This window comes from Anguilla anguilla, chromosome 10 (assembly GCF_013347855.1).
Source record: "Anguilla anguilla isolate fAngAng1 chromosome 10, fAngAng1.pri, whole genome shotgun sequence".
NCBI classification, from domain to species: Eukaryota; Metazoa; Chordata; class Actinopteri; order Anguilliformes; family Anguillidae; genus Anguilla; species Anguilla anguilla.
Window position 1 is genome coordinate 27,756,262 of NC_049210.1, and position 14,757 is coordinate 27,771,018.

The 14,757-nt window shown below is 39.8% G+C and overlaps 1 protein-coding gene and 1 long non-coding RNA gene across 2 annotated transcripts in view; one reads left to right on the top strand and one right to left on the bottom strand.

Moving 5' to 3' along the window:
• Positions 1-14,757, top strand: part of LOC118206456 (brother of CDO) — a 374,202-nt gene that overhangs the window by 19,173 nt on the left and 340,272 nt on the right. The window lies entirely within an intron of this gene.
• LOC118206457 lies at positions 6,394-7,586 on the bottom strand. The gene is made up of 2 exons (XR_004761201.1): positions 7,171-7,586; positions 6,394-6,903 (listed from the first exon to the last, which is right to left on the bottom strand). It is a non-coding gene; the product is annotated as an uncharacterized LOC118206457 (long non-coding RNA).

Genomic DNA, 14,757 nt, shown 5'->3' on the forward strand with positions numbered 1-14,757 from the left:
CCCACAACATTTGCTATATTGACAATTTTAACTTATTCTGGGGCCGCTCTTCTCTGTTTACAAGAGATGGTTTGCACCCGAACAGGCTAGGCAGCAGCTTACTAGGAGCTAATCTCTTGCATGGTGTGCTGTCCGCCCCACGTGACTGGCTATTTATATCGCACACGTCTGTTCCTGGCCCCGTATCCTCTCCTGTTCTAGCCAGCTCCCCCAAGGGGCTAGGATGTCAAAAAATGTATCCCATCACTACGGTTATCATGGTCCGTAACCCCATAAATCATCCCCCCTCCCGTGGCAACTCCTGCTACCTGATCCATATTCCCTGCAAACGATAACTGTTTTTACAGCCTCCTCAATCTACACTTGTTAATGCAAGGTCGTTCTTAAATAAGACACACAGTCATACTAATCTTGTTAAATTTTTAGAAAACCCTCAGACTGTACACCACACTAAGATGGCTCTTTTAAATGTCAGGTCAGTTTCTAATAAGTCGTTTATTTTAAATGATTTTATTTCAAGCCGGAATTTAGACTTTTTATTTTTAACTGAAACTTGGCTAAGCCCAGGGCTAAATAGCCCTCTTATTGAGCTATGCCCTCCCAACTGCAGTTATCTTAACTCCCCCTAGCTCACTGGTAGGGGTGGGGGCCTGGCAGCAGTTTTTAACAGTGATCGTTTTAAATGCTGTTTATTGCCTGTTGAAAAATATTCTAGCTTCAAAGTACAACTGTGTAAGATGGAAATTTCTAACCCTGTGCTCTGTGCTCTGTGCTCTTGTGTATCGGCTTCCTAAGTCCAATAAGGACTTTGTTAGAGAATTTTCAGACTTCTTATCTTTTATTATGCCCAAGTCCGATAATATTTTGATTCTTGGTGATTTTAACATCCATATTTGTTGCCCATCTAAGCCTTTGGTTGGTGAGTTTTTAAATCGAGTTTTAAATTAAACTTGTTTAATTTGGTGCAGTCAGTTATGGGCCCCACACATCAGCATAGTCATACTCTCGACCTTGTTTTAACACTTGGCTTTCCTGTCTCCAATCTTGTTGTAGATGATGTTTGTCTGTCTGATCACAGGCCTATCGTGTTTGATGCCACATTCCCATGTCCAACTCATAAATCTCTCTTGCCTGTAAATTGTTCTTGTTCCATTACCCCTTCCACTGCCAGGCAGTTCTCTGACGCCTACCTAGCTGCTCCCCAAACCAGCACTATTGAGGCCTCCCCACCCTGCCTGGGCAGAGAAGAGATGGTCACTATGTTCAATTCCACCTGTGCTGATATTTTAAACTCTGTTGCCCCTCTAAAAACTAGGAGACCTAAAGTTTGAGCTCAGCCCTGGCTAAATTATGCCACTCATGCCCATAGAGAGGAGTGCAGGAAATCTGAGCGTAAATGGAAAAAAGACAAGCTACAAGTGTCCTATGAAATTCTAAGAGACTTCTTAGCTAAATACCAGCACTCTGTCAAAACAGAAAGGGCCATATATTTTTCTAATATTATTTCTAAAAACTCACATAATCCCAGAGTTCTTTTTGGCACAATGAACACAGCTATTAACCCTGTTGTCACTGCCTGTCCTGATCCAACTCCTCAGGCGTGTGAAGACTTTTTGAACTTCTTTGCTGATAAGATTGACAGTATAAGATCTCAGATCTTACCTCCCACTTATGATCCGTCTGATTTGATAATTTCTCCTGTTTTTCTTAACAAGTTTGAACCGGTCTCTCTTTCTCATCTGCTTGATATAGTCTCACACATGAAGCCTACTACCTGCCCCTGGACATTATGGTAAATGGTAAATGGGCTGCATTTATATAGCGCTTTTATCCAAATCTCTCATTCGCCAGACCAGTTAGGGGTTAGGTGTCTTGCTCAAGGACACTTCGACATGCCCAGGGCGGGGTTTGAACCGGCAACCCTCCGACTGCCAGACAATCGGTCTTACCTCCTCAGCTATTATTCCCCCACGTCTCCTTAGAGAAGTGTTGGACACTACTGGCCCCAGTATTCTGTCAATAATAAATAGCTGCCTAGTAAATGGCTTTGTTCCATCCTGCTTTAAACATGCAGTGGTCTACCCTCTTATTAAAAAGCCCAACCTAGACCCACCAGTTTTTAGCAATTTGTGACCCATCTCTAAACTGCCATCTTTATCAAAGGTTCTGGAAAAGGTTGTTTTTTCCCAGCTTTCTTCCCATTTAAATTGAAATTTTTCTAAAATGTAATTTTCGTCAGGATTTAGGCCACACCATAGCACTGAGTCGGCTCTCCTTAAGGTGTCTAATGATCTACTCCTGTCCATTGATTCAGGCAGCTGTACTATTTTAATTCTGATGGATGTTAGCGCTGTGTTCAACACAGTTGATCACTCTGTACTCTTGGACTGCCTTAAGCATGAGGTTGGTATTCAGGGTACTGTGGTTTGTGTCCTACTTAAATCATAGAACATTTTCTGTTAAAATAGGGAACTCTTCTTCCTCCACGGCACCTATCACTTGTGGAGTACCTCAAGGTTCTATTTTAGGTCCTATTTTATTTTCTTTGTATATGCTCCCCCTTGGTTCTATTTTTTGTAAGCATAGTATTTCCTACCATTGTTACGCTGATGATACACAGTTACACCTTCCGCTGAAACCTGGTGATGATCTTTCAATAAAATCTGTCCTTGATTGCCTTGAGGACGGTAAAAGTTGGATGGCGAAAAACTTTCTTCAACTTAATGAGAATAAGACAGAGGTTATTATGTTTGGTCCACCTGACTCCACCAGAGGTTTAGTCACCAACCTAGGACCCTTGTCCTCAAATGTACATACACATGCTAAAATCTTGGTGTTATCTTTGATTTGGCCCTAAGGTTTGACAAACAAATCAACTCTGTTGTGCATGGTAGCTTCTTCCAGCTTAGAGCCATTGCAAAGTTAAAATCCTTCCTCTCATTTAAGGATCTGGAGATTGTCCTATATGCTTTCATTTCCTCACGTATCGATTACTGTAATTCCCTTTACATGGGAGTCAATCAGTCATCCCTATCTCGGCTGCAGTTAGTGCAAAATGCAGCTGCTAGGCTCCTGACTGGCACCAGGAAGAGGTTCTGGCTTCTGACTTCTCTTCACTGGCTGCCTGTCAAGTACAGAATCGATTTTAAGGCTTTATTATTTGTTTTTAAAGCACTACATGGTTTGGCACCACATTATATTTCTGACCTCCTTTGCCCCTATTCCACCTCCAGGCCTCTTAGATCCTCTGACCAACTGCCCCTGTCTGTTCCTCGGTCCTGGTTAAAAACCAAGGGCGATCGTGCCTTCTCCAATGCTGCCCCAAGGCTTTGGAATAGTCTGCCATTTTTTATTAGGTCTTCCCCCTCCATTGACTCTTTTAAATCCCGCATTAAGACATACCTTTTTACATTGGCATATGAATCTTAATGTCTGGCATGTGTAGTCTTTGTGTATTGTATTTTATACCTTTTATTTTATGTATTTTATGTATCTTTTTATCTTTGTACAGCACTTCTGTTGTTTTTAAATATGCTTTATAAATAAACTGACTTGACTTTAGAAAAAAATGTATAGATATATTAAAGAAAGCTTTGATTATGTCCTGTCAATCAAGAAATAGTATATTGTTTGTTTATAATTCAAGAGGTGGTTTTCATTTGCCTGTCAGACACAAAATAATGATATCTTCCATATTGAGCGTTTCCCCTATAATTAGGCAGAGCTGGTTGGCCGCCAGTCAACAACATGCTTTTTTAAGATGCCGAAAATACAGGTAACTGCAAATATCTATTCATTTGGAAATAAATTGGGATGTCAGGTTACGCATTGGCGGGGCAGCATGCCTCATACCTATACAGCACCAAGAGTTTGGCAGTTTTCAGGGTTTCTTGCAAATATAACTACAATGACCACAGACACTCAGCCCTTAAAAACATTAATTAATGTACCTTCTGACCTCATGTACAGACAGAAATCACAAACAACTTCACACGTCCACACAATAAGGCCCGAACTTAGGGGATTCACGTTTACTCCTCCATCTTCTTCTTCTTTTTCCTGCCTGATTACATCATCACAAATGCTCCGAGCCCACGAACATTATGTCTCCCCATTGAACATTTACCTACACCAGCCAATCAAAACATCACATACACACGCAAAATTGACATATGCATTCTTCACCATGATAATTCACGGCTGTTGCTACTAGTTCATTGGTGGCTCACTGGTAATGTCCCTGCCTTTGGACTGTTGAAGCAGATGTTTGAGTCCCACCTGAGGCTCAGATAAAGCTTTCATTCGTTATGCATGTTTATTTGCTAACTAATAATTCTTTATTACTTTTAAACTTGCTTTTGCAACTGTACGTATACACTGTATCATGCCTTACCATCTAGTTATTTGGTTAACCAGCTACATTTAGTTGCAACGTGAATAAAACCAGAGCTAAATTGTACTTACTGTGCTGCCTTCTTTAAAAGCACGAGCAAATGATGCATTAAAGAACGTCTTCTTATTGCAAAGCCATTCATGCCCATTTAACTAGGTGTTTATAACTTCATTCCCTTATCGACATTCAAATTATATCAGAATGTCCAATGCATATGTCTACCAAACGTCATGAACAGGGCGCCATATGCATTTCATGACGACAGATATTGATATTGGTCTTACGCTGTGGTGTTTCTGCTGTTTAACTGCTTAAACGCCACATCTTTAAATTCATGTTAGCTAGCCCTATTTTCTACCGACATACAAACAATTACGTCTGACATGTCTACAACACCCCATTAAAAACATGCACATTTAAAAACAACAAACACTTTCATAACTAGCATTAAGTTCCACGAAAAAATGACTTTCATGCACAAGCTCTTCATTACGTTTGAGTTTCTTGTTGAACATCACAAAATACAAGTCTATCTGGTGTCGCCTGTTTTATATATGATTCAATAAGCAAACTTATCTCTGTCATGGTTAGTACACGTTCTTTGTACAATAGTTTGTGATTATGTCAAACTTAGCCTATATGCTCATTCTGCAGAAAACATATTGTTTAAACTATTCAATTAAATAATTTGTGGTAATTTCTTTGGTACTACTATTTTCTGATGTGCAAAGGTTGCTGGGAAATATGTCTGTGTATGCTATTGTCTAATGTCAAGTGTCTACCTTGTAAGGTCAGCAAGTGAGTTGAGGAAGAGAGCAAAGAGTAGTCCTAGCTACAGCTAAGCATATCAAAATTCTGTATAAACCTAAAAAAACACACAAAGTGGACCTCAGAAGACATTGCATTGGATGTGACATGAGTTGGAACATTGCCAAAACGTGGTGGACAGTTAAATATTGTTTTAATGTCATCCCATCCCCATACAAGTAAACATTACAAACAATACTGTAGAGTACAGAAGAGCATACGCGTCAATGATTACACATTTAGGTACTGTACCACATTGTGTGATAATGTTCTTGCATTATTTTTAAATCTGATATCAATGTTTCATCTTATACCTTCATAAGGGCCACATTTATATGCTTTATAATGGACAAAAAGCATTTTATTCATTTTTGGAGATTTTGGATATGCATTTGGTCCCTTATATTTTAGACCTCTGACTGACAGAAAGCCAGAAATCCCACTTGAGAATGATGCAATGGTGAGTTTATTGAGTCAGAACAGTTGATTTGCAGTGAAATAATACATGATTGTGTTCTGATTTACAGCAATGCATAATTAAGACATTTTGGATAGATTTGGAGACACTGGGTACACTGCTTACTTTTTGCTTCATAAATCTTTAGTAGTTCTGCATATCCACACTTAGATTTTACGTACTTGTGGTCAAGGAGTTTTTGATCCAGGATATGTATAGTTTAACCTGGTTTATATATGGGATCTCTCATTATTTCATTGCAAACTAAAAAAAAGAGCAGACAATTGCATTTGTGCCCCTTTATTTATATATGAATATAAACTAATCGAACTTGGTATTGTAAATTGTACAAATGTCCTGCTTCATTTATGCCTTTTAACCATAATGTTTTTAAGGGCTGAGAGTCTTGTTGTGGTTATTTCTGTAGGAAACCCTGAAAAGTGCCAAACTCTCGGTGCTGTATAGGTATATGGGGCATGCCGCCCCACCAAAGCATAACTTGGCGGAATGACATACCTGCCATCCCAATTTATTTCCAAAAAAAGCATGTTTTCCCTGGCAGCCAACTAGCTCTGTCTAATTACAGGGGAAACACTTAACATGGAAGACGAAGTGTAATTATTTTGAGTCTGAGAGGCAAATGAAAACCACCTCTTGAATTACAAATAAACAATATGCGACCACTCTGTTCCCTCGTTCTGCTTACTGCTTCATACACGGCACAGGAGTCAAGGTGGATGGAACATTCAAGTATTTTATTCTGTAATGGGACACACACAACCAGTCTGTTCAGGAAGGTAAATAAGTTTGCAGCTTGCTCACTCCGCTGCATGGCAATCCTACACTGCTGTAGGTTACCCTGTTGGCTTGAAAAACTTAACATTGTAGTCTTTACATTGTGATCGTATAGTAATATAATCTAAATAAAATAAACTTACAAATGAAATAAAATAAAATATATTAAAATGACTGTCATATAATCCTATGCTCTGAATGCCCATACGTTTTTTTAACAAGGGAATAATTAATTTACAAATGGTCCTCTGCTGCCACCCTCGGGAATGTTACAGAAGCAGGCATATTCCAGTCGACAAACGCGAATGAACAGCCTTTAGGCCTACTTATTAAAATGGTGAACGTGAGCCAAATGGTTAATATAACAAACACATGATCATACCTGTAATGGGACACACACAATCAGTCTGTTCAGGAAGGTGAATAAGTGGTTCAGCACAGCTTGCTCACTCTTGAATAAAAAAAAAAAAAAGATATCTACATTAACAACTTGTTACACGAATGTTCTGGATAAAGCTAGCATCGCAGCTAACCAAAGTGCAACGTGGCATTCGCATAGCCTCAAAGACGACAATTACGCATTTAACAGAATACTAAGCTAATTGTATTAGCTATGCGTTATAATACAATATTATATGATATTGATTACTTGTACACACCGTGTGACAATATAAATGGTTTTAAATTCACTTATTAGAGTGAATAAGAACCAGCTTACCCGCTGCATGGCAATCCTACACTGCTGTAGGTTACCCACAGTGCACCGGAATATACCATAAAATAAAAGCCTACCATCGACAAAACTAGATGCACCGTTTATAAAATAAAAGGCCTACCAAAAAAATGGTTGGTGTGCCCAAATTAAAAATGAATTTAACTATAATACTACAAGATTAATATTTACACTGTTACAAATATACAATTTTTTGATTGACAGGACATAATCGAAACTGACAATTGGTTCTTTTCGAACTAGCAAAAACATTAGCAGTATTATCAGCTGATAACGATCAGTGGTCAATCAATCAGTGCGTCCTTAGAGAAAATGCCTTATATCTCTGACTCAAAAACCAGCCAAAACCAGACTTCGTTTTTGAAGCGTACTTCCTGGTCTTGTTGAGAGACGTTGCTCACTAGCGCCACTGCGGTTGGCTCCAGTATAGGTGTTTCCATATCCGGTTTCCATGCAAGTCAATGCGGTCAGAATACAAAGTCTATAATTTTTTCTCACAAGAACAAATAGTCACAAAATGTGTATTTTATTCGTCTTATGAATGTCCATGGGCCGATTTCACGATTTATTGTGTCATTTGTGCACTGTTATAATATTTGTTGGTACAGTTTGAGGTACAGTTTGCTTCACTTCCTGATTACTGCGGAGGACTAAGCTACAGTAGGGGTGAGACTAGGGCTGCGTCCGAATAGTCTTTTTTGCTTAGGAAGGTTCTTAACTGAGTGAAATGACCCAGAAGTATCTGAGTGGCAGCCATGATAAGAGCTGTTCGAATTCTCTAAATGCTAACAAAAAAAGTGCTTCAATGCTTCCTTTCTTATCTCCTTTAGCATAGCGAACACTGGACCATCCTTTTTACGAAAATAAAGGAGACAATGCTGTCCCACAATTCCTTGCAGCAGCAACATTTAAAACGACGCACCATTCGGCCGTTCACGAGAACAAACGATCAACATGACTGAGTTGTGTGGTGGTTCTTAAGCTATTATATGCATAGGCTTATAATCAGATCATAATCAGCATATTAACCATAACGCAGAAATCTATCTTTCAAGAAAAAGGGATATGAGACGTTTTTATCCAGATGTTTTTGATTCAACATGTTTGAAACATAAGAATGATGATATGTGCAGTAGTAAATTTGTAGTCCTAACATGTTCTACCTATCTTGCATAAATTTAACAATTATTTTCATACAATCATACTAATTGGGGTTCATGTCGATAAATATGAGTGGACAGGAGGGTGAGCGTGTGCAACCATTCTCAATGTGACAACCATTTAGTTTCACTTTTGTGACTGGTAGCCAATATTCCTTTTTTTTATTTCTATTCCAACCTTGGTAATAAAGTTATATTTTTCACCGGGTTGTCCACGTTTATATAGCCTGCATGAAACAACACGGTAAGAACATACGGGGCGAAGTATCTAAGATGCGCTTTTAGTAGTCCATCTTAGGAACACTGTAGTTTCACCACGGCAGACCCATATCAATAACACCCGCCGTTGCATAATTACGTAGCCTATTAGTGTAAGAGCAGTCGGATTCTCTTAGCACCCCGGTTGTCTTTTCCTTTTGAATTCTCCTTCACATCTTTCCTTAACCTTGTGACGTTTTCCATCGAGGTCAAGGAAAAGTGGTTAGGAAAAGACAAAGGACGTAATTTTTTTGACTTCGTACGCAGCCGTGGTTTCGAGACGCATGGAGAGTCAGTGGGTGACGTCACAGTAGCTTTGTCCATATTTTTTAGTCTCTGAGAGCTCCCCTCCCCTCCCCAACACACACACACCTGCAACATGCTGCTTCTGAACCTTAACGTATAGCTATATTCTGTTTTCTACGATATAATGATATTTAAATAACTAAATTAATGGGGGCACAATTCAATGCTCTCTCAACATTGAGGGGGACATAAAAAAGACTTTAAAAAGAGTGAGGTCAGGAGCTCTCACTTAGCTTATCATAAGTGAAAAATAAAGTAGTCCCGCCTTTAATTGATTTTGAGTGACACTTCTAGCATACGTGCACTGCATGATCAGCTGGGGAGTGAGACTGAAAAGGCAGAAAACATTCCGTGAGTAGATTGTGTTCAAATAAGTTCATAGTTTTATCAGAATATGATATAATTGGCTACACATTAATTGTAGGAAGGTTTATGCCCTCAGTTGAGCTACCGGGAGTGCGCCTTAATGTTTTCTTATTCTTTCATTCTTGGTGAGTGAGTTTGCTTTTAGCTTGTTAACACGTTCGCTCTTTGATGTGAAGGAGACTAGCTCCGGTTAGCGGCGCCAAGTTAAATTCATGCTCAATTAATGAAATACGTAAACGAAGTTGTTCATATGAGCTGCCACGGTTTAAATATTGGTACATGTGTTCAGCAGAAGGTGTGTTATGTTTACCTATGCTAAGCAAACGGCAAGCAAACGCCACATTAAAAATAGCCAGCGCCGCATTTGTTTGGTTAAACCCTGAACATGTTTCATGTTGGTGACTAACTTCTGTGTTAATATATAAATGGACTCGAAGCACTTATAGCTGAATAAGTTAATTGAGTTTAAAGCACTTCTTCCTGCTACATAAGCTATAATGTTAGTCAGTATTTTTTCATGTGTTATAATCAGAGACTGTAAAAAATATGGACAAAGCTACTGTGACGTCACCCATTGACTCTACGTGGGTCTCTAAAACACATTTTGAAGCTCAATGGCGGGCGCGGCCATTTTCTCGATTTGGAGCCAAAACCATAGAGTTAAGCGGTCTTGTGATTTTTAGAATTTGATTGACAGTCCGGTGCGGAAAAGCCCATCAACCTGAACGAGGCTAGTTGACTGTCTGCCGTTACGTTTTAAAATATATTATCAGATGTTTACGGAGTTTAATTTCCATCTGTGACTGTACTGTGTCATGTAATCACGTTATATGTATGACATTAAAAATACAATTAGGCTATGTTCAGTTATCTTCAATTCATGTTTCTCAGCAAAACGAATATGCTTAGCTAGCATATCAGCTTGCCAGTGAGCTAGGTAGGCTATCCGTGGTTAGCTCACGAATTAGCAATATGAACCACAGGGGAATAACATTGACTACACTGATGGTCAATCAATCAGAGACGTGTAGGCTACTGGTGATTTGACTAGGCTAATTTTCGTATAACTGTCTGGTAGATCTGCTGTTAACCGAGCAAGTTATCGTCATAGGTTTTCGCCACAGTCAGTTAATGAGCCAGTAACTGCTACTAGCTACTCCATCGCCGTTTGTGGTGTTCACTTGCTGGGTGACGCTAGCTGACCGATCGTTCGCAAATCACTTTCTATCGAATAATAATTAACAAATCTACCAAGTATTTTAATAGCTGATCTGCAGGCGTGTAAATATGACAACGCACTTTGTACAGCAAGTTTTCCACCTGGTGCATGAAGACAAAAATGATGTAGCCTACATCGAATTTCTAATTATTATTATATTAGGCTATTATTTTTTTCTTGTAAATCATCAAAACCAATGGAGAAAAGCCAATAGACGCAAGGAGCCCCCAGAACCGATTCTGAGAACCACGGTCTTAAATGCCTAGCTTGTCGGTCTCTTAAATGCTAAAAACATGATCCTTTCTAAATGCCAAGATGGTTAATTTCGTTAAATTCTGTGTGTGATTTCATCGTGTGTTGTATATTCAGCAAATGAACCTTGAGACTTCGCTTCGTGAAACTGAAAAAGTGTTTATCCCAAAATCGGGATTATAGTAGCCTAGCTTTGTCACATGCGTGAAGCATGGCCCAGGTAGACATTTACGGAATGTACACGACTGACAAGCCGTCAAACACGTCTGGCAGATTGAATGTTTGCCGGTTAAGGTTAGCTAGCTAGCCAAATGGCTTGGTAGCCGAAGTTGCGAACTGTTGTAGCATAGGCTACTACTGGACTATCAAATATAGCAAGCTGACTACGCTTTCTGCCAAGTAATTATTTGGTTAAGTAGGCTAAAGGAAACAGTAATAATGACTCGGCTACCGAAAAACTTAAGAGGAGGATTATTTTATGGTCGTCTAGTGCAGCTGTAAATAGCACACGCCATAATTAAATCACCACGAAATGGGATGCCTGTATTTTCAGACTTAGCACAGGCGGACCGTGACCATAGACTGTAGCCCCTTCTGTAGCTCAGTCCTCCGCAGTAATCCGGAAGTGACGCAAGCTGTACCTCATTGGTCCAGAACAAATATTGGCACTGTGCCCAAATGACGCAATAAATCATGAAATCGACCCATGGACAGTCATAAGACGAATAAAATACACCTATTATGATTATTTGTTCTTGTGAGAAAAAATTATTGACTTTGTATTTTGATCTCATTTGTACCGTAGACTTACATGGAAACCGGATATGAAAACACCTATACTGGAGCCATCCGTAGTGGCGCTAGTGAGCAACCAGGAACTACAACACCAGGAAATGAGCTTCAAAAACGAAGTCTGGTTTTGGCCGCTTGGTTATAATCAGTGTTGGCGAAGCTACTTGGAAAGTGTAGTGAGCTAAGCTACCAGTTACTCTACATTAAATGAAGCTTCACTACACTGAAGCTACCCCCCAGAGAAATGTAGCAAGCTACAGCAACATGGAAAAAGTAGTTTACTACATCAAAGCTTTTATTTATTTATTTTTTTTACATTGAACCAACTTCATTCCAAGGGGGCCATTTTAGTTGGGTGGATCCCCTACAAAAGAAATAAAATTCTACAATTTTGTCTTATTCAAGTATCAAGGCACACTTAATTCTAACATCCATGGACAATCATGCACCTTACTGCCAATGCAAGTCATATTTCAGAGTAATATGAACTTTTCAACTTTTCCTCTGTTCCCTCATTTTTTCCCCACCTCTTCCCTCCTATATGTTACATTACATTACAAGCATTTGGCAGATGTTCTTATCTAGAGCGATGTACAACGAAGTGTAGGCTATAACCGTAACCAGGGACAAGTGTGTTGAAAACCCTAGCGGGAAGTACAGTTCCAAGTATTCCAGGCATCAGCCCAAGGATTGGTACGTGATGTCACCGTCATACAGAAGTGCTTCTGTTGGCTACACATAGGCTACAGGTCCATGTATGGCGATGGCGTCATTTACTGATCCTTAGCAGTTTTATTTCAGACCGCAGCAGAAAGCTCCGCTGCGCTTGAGCTTCAGAAATGCTTGGGAAAATGTAGCTTGTGTGGACGCTACCGCACTACTTGATCACTAAAAGAGCTTCGCTACTGAAAAGCTATTTGATTAGAGCAAGGGTTTTCAACATTTTTTCGACCAGGGACCCCTGTGGAGACGAAAGGAGAAACCAGGGACCCCCTCAATAATAAATGAAATTTGTTTGTGTATTGGGGATTTTAATCTGTCGTTCAATCTACTTAAACACTGTCATTGAAAGAAAAGATGAACAATTATTAATGATTCATTAATATTAAAAATCAACGCAACATTACTTAAGTTTAATGGGAAACCTGACCCTGGTGGGAGTCACTCAGCTGATCTATCCTTGGGGAGATTGTGGATAAGCTAAGTCTCGGGTCATTCTCTGGTTGTAGAATGCACTTTCACACAAATACTGTAAGTGGTGGCAAAGGGCAAAAGGCGTTTCATTGCCTTTGAGGTGAGATCAGGGAATTCAACCTGGCAACCAGTCCAGAATTGTGTGCGAGTTTTTGTCTGGTAACTGTTCTTGTGAATGCTATCACTGAACAGTTCAATTAGCTGGTCCTCTTCAATGCTAGATAAACTTTAGCCATGTGTTGCATTCTCTGCGAATGGAAACTGAATCCACGTTCTGTCACGATGCCAATACTCTGACTCCTGAAAGTACTTTTCAAACTGTTTTTCAATTCCTTTCAAGTGAGCGCAGATGATGCACTTCACAAGTCATGTGATTGCATTGTTTTGGGCGATCTCTTCCAACGAGGAAAACATGGAAATGTTCCCTTCTGCCACTCGCGACTGTCATCTCTTGACTTTTTTCACAAATCCCTTGAGCTTGTCATATGCAACTGAATGACATTTGCATTGCGCCCCTGCATCGATTAATTCAGCTTGTTTAATTCAGATAAGAGATCTGTGAGATATGCTAGTTTTGACAACATGACATTGTCTTCAAAACAGCTGGCCCATTCGAGTGGGTTTTGGGAAACCAAAAATTAATGTATTGCTGAACACAATTCAAGTACTCGTGTTAACACAGCTCCTCGCAAAAGCAACCTTGCTTCTGAATGAAATAAAAGAGCGCTGTGCTGGTCGCCCATTTCCTCGCACAGAGATGCAAAAAGATGTGTGTTCAATGCCCTTTTTTTAAAATAAAGTTAACAACCTTGACTGTTCCAAGTACATTGCTGAGTTCAGGACATAACTCTTTAGCGGCAAGGTTTTCCCGATGCAGCACAGTGTGTCCACATTATTTCGGGGGCAGCTTGCTTTACATGCGCCATCGCTCCATCAGTGCACAAAGCTACACATTTTGTCCAGGATATATCATTGTCTCTGAAAAAGTCATCAATTACTTTGAAAACATCAACACCGGTAGTGCGACCGGTCAGCTGTTTGCAAAATAAAAATTCTTCCGATATCTCGCCATCATCAATGAAACGCAAGAAAGCGATTAACTGTGCGACGTTGGCGATATCTGTTGATTCATCCAATTGTATTGCAAATTCAGTGGACTTAAGTTTTTCGATCAGCTGAATTTTGACATCAGATGCGATTTCATCAATTCTGCGGGATTTTGAGTTGTCAGACAAAGGAATGCATTTGAGTTTATCCCCATATTCTGCTCCAAACATCGTTTTGCAAATGTCAAGGACAGACAGCAGTATTAAAGGCTCTGCAACAGAGTGTGCTTTTTACTTGCGCAACTCGTAGTGCTACTTGAAAAGGCTTTAAGGGCGTTGGAACTCACCTTCAATGTCTGTCTTATTAAAGACTGCTGACCTTTGAAAACCTTTAAACTCTCCTTGAAATAATCCAAAGGTTTATTTTTCAAACTGCTGTAGTTCGTTTCCAGGTGTCTGAGTAGCTTTGACGGTTTCATGCATTCGTTCGAGAGGCGAGCTGTACATATGACACACTGTGGCACTTCTACTCCACCCTGTTCTGCAAATGTAAATCCATATTTCAGGTATTCCTCCTGGCATTTCCTCGCTGCTCTCTTTCGCTTTTCAGGAGGCTCGGTTGTTTTTGATGTTGAGCGTGCGTCCCCTTCGGATGTTGACAGTTGATGTTGATCAGAGACAGGATCTTTTCTCTTCAGCAAAAATTTGTCCATGTCTCCCCAGCTAGCTAACGTCAGCTAGCGTTCCCTCACACTCTTGATTTTGGTAGGTACAACTCAAAAGATAGAAGACAGTCTCAAGATAAACGTTTTCAGCAGAACAAAATCCAAATAGTAAAATTTCAAAGCAGTAGCATTTCCAGCTCACATGCTCACAGACCTGGCCAATCCAGCTACGCTCAGCTCACACCAATTATCTGTAGCTACTAAGCATTTGGATAGCTCTCAGATATTTTATCCCCCGTCTAAGGGGACATCAT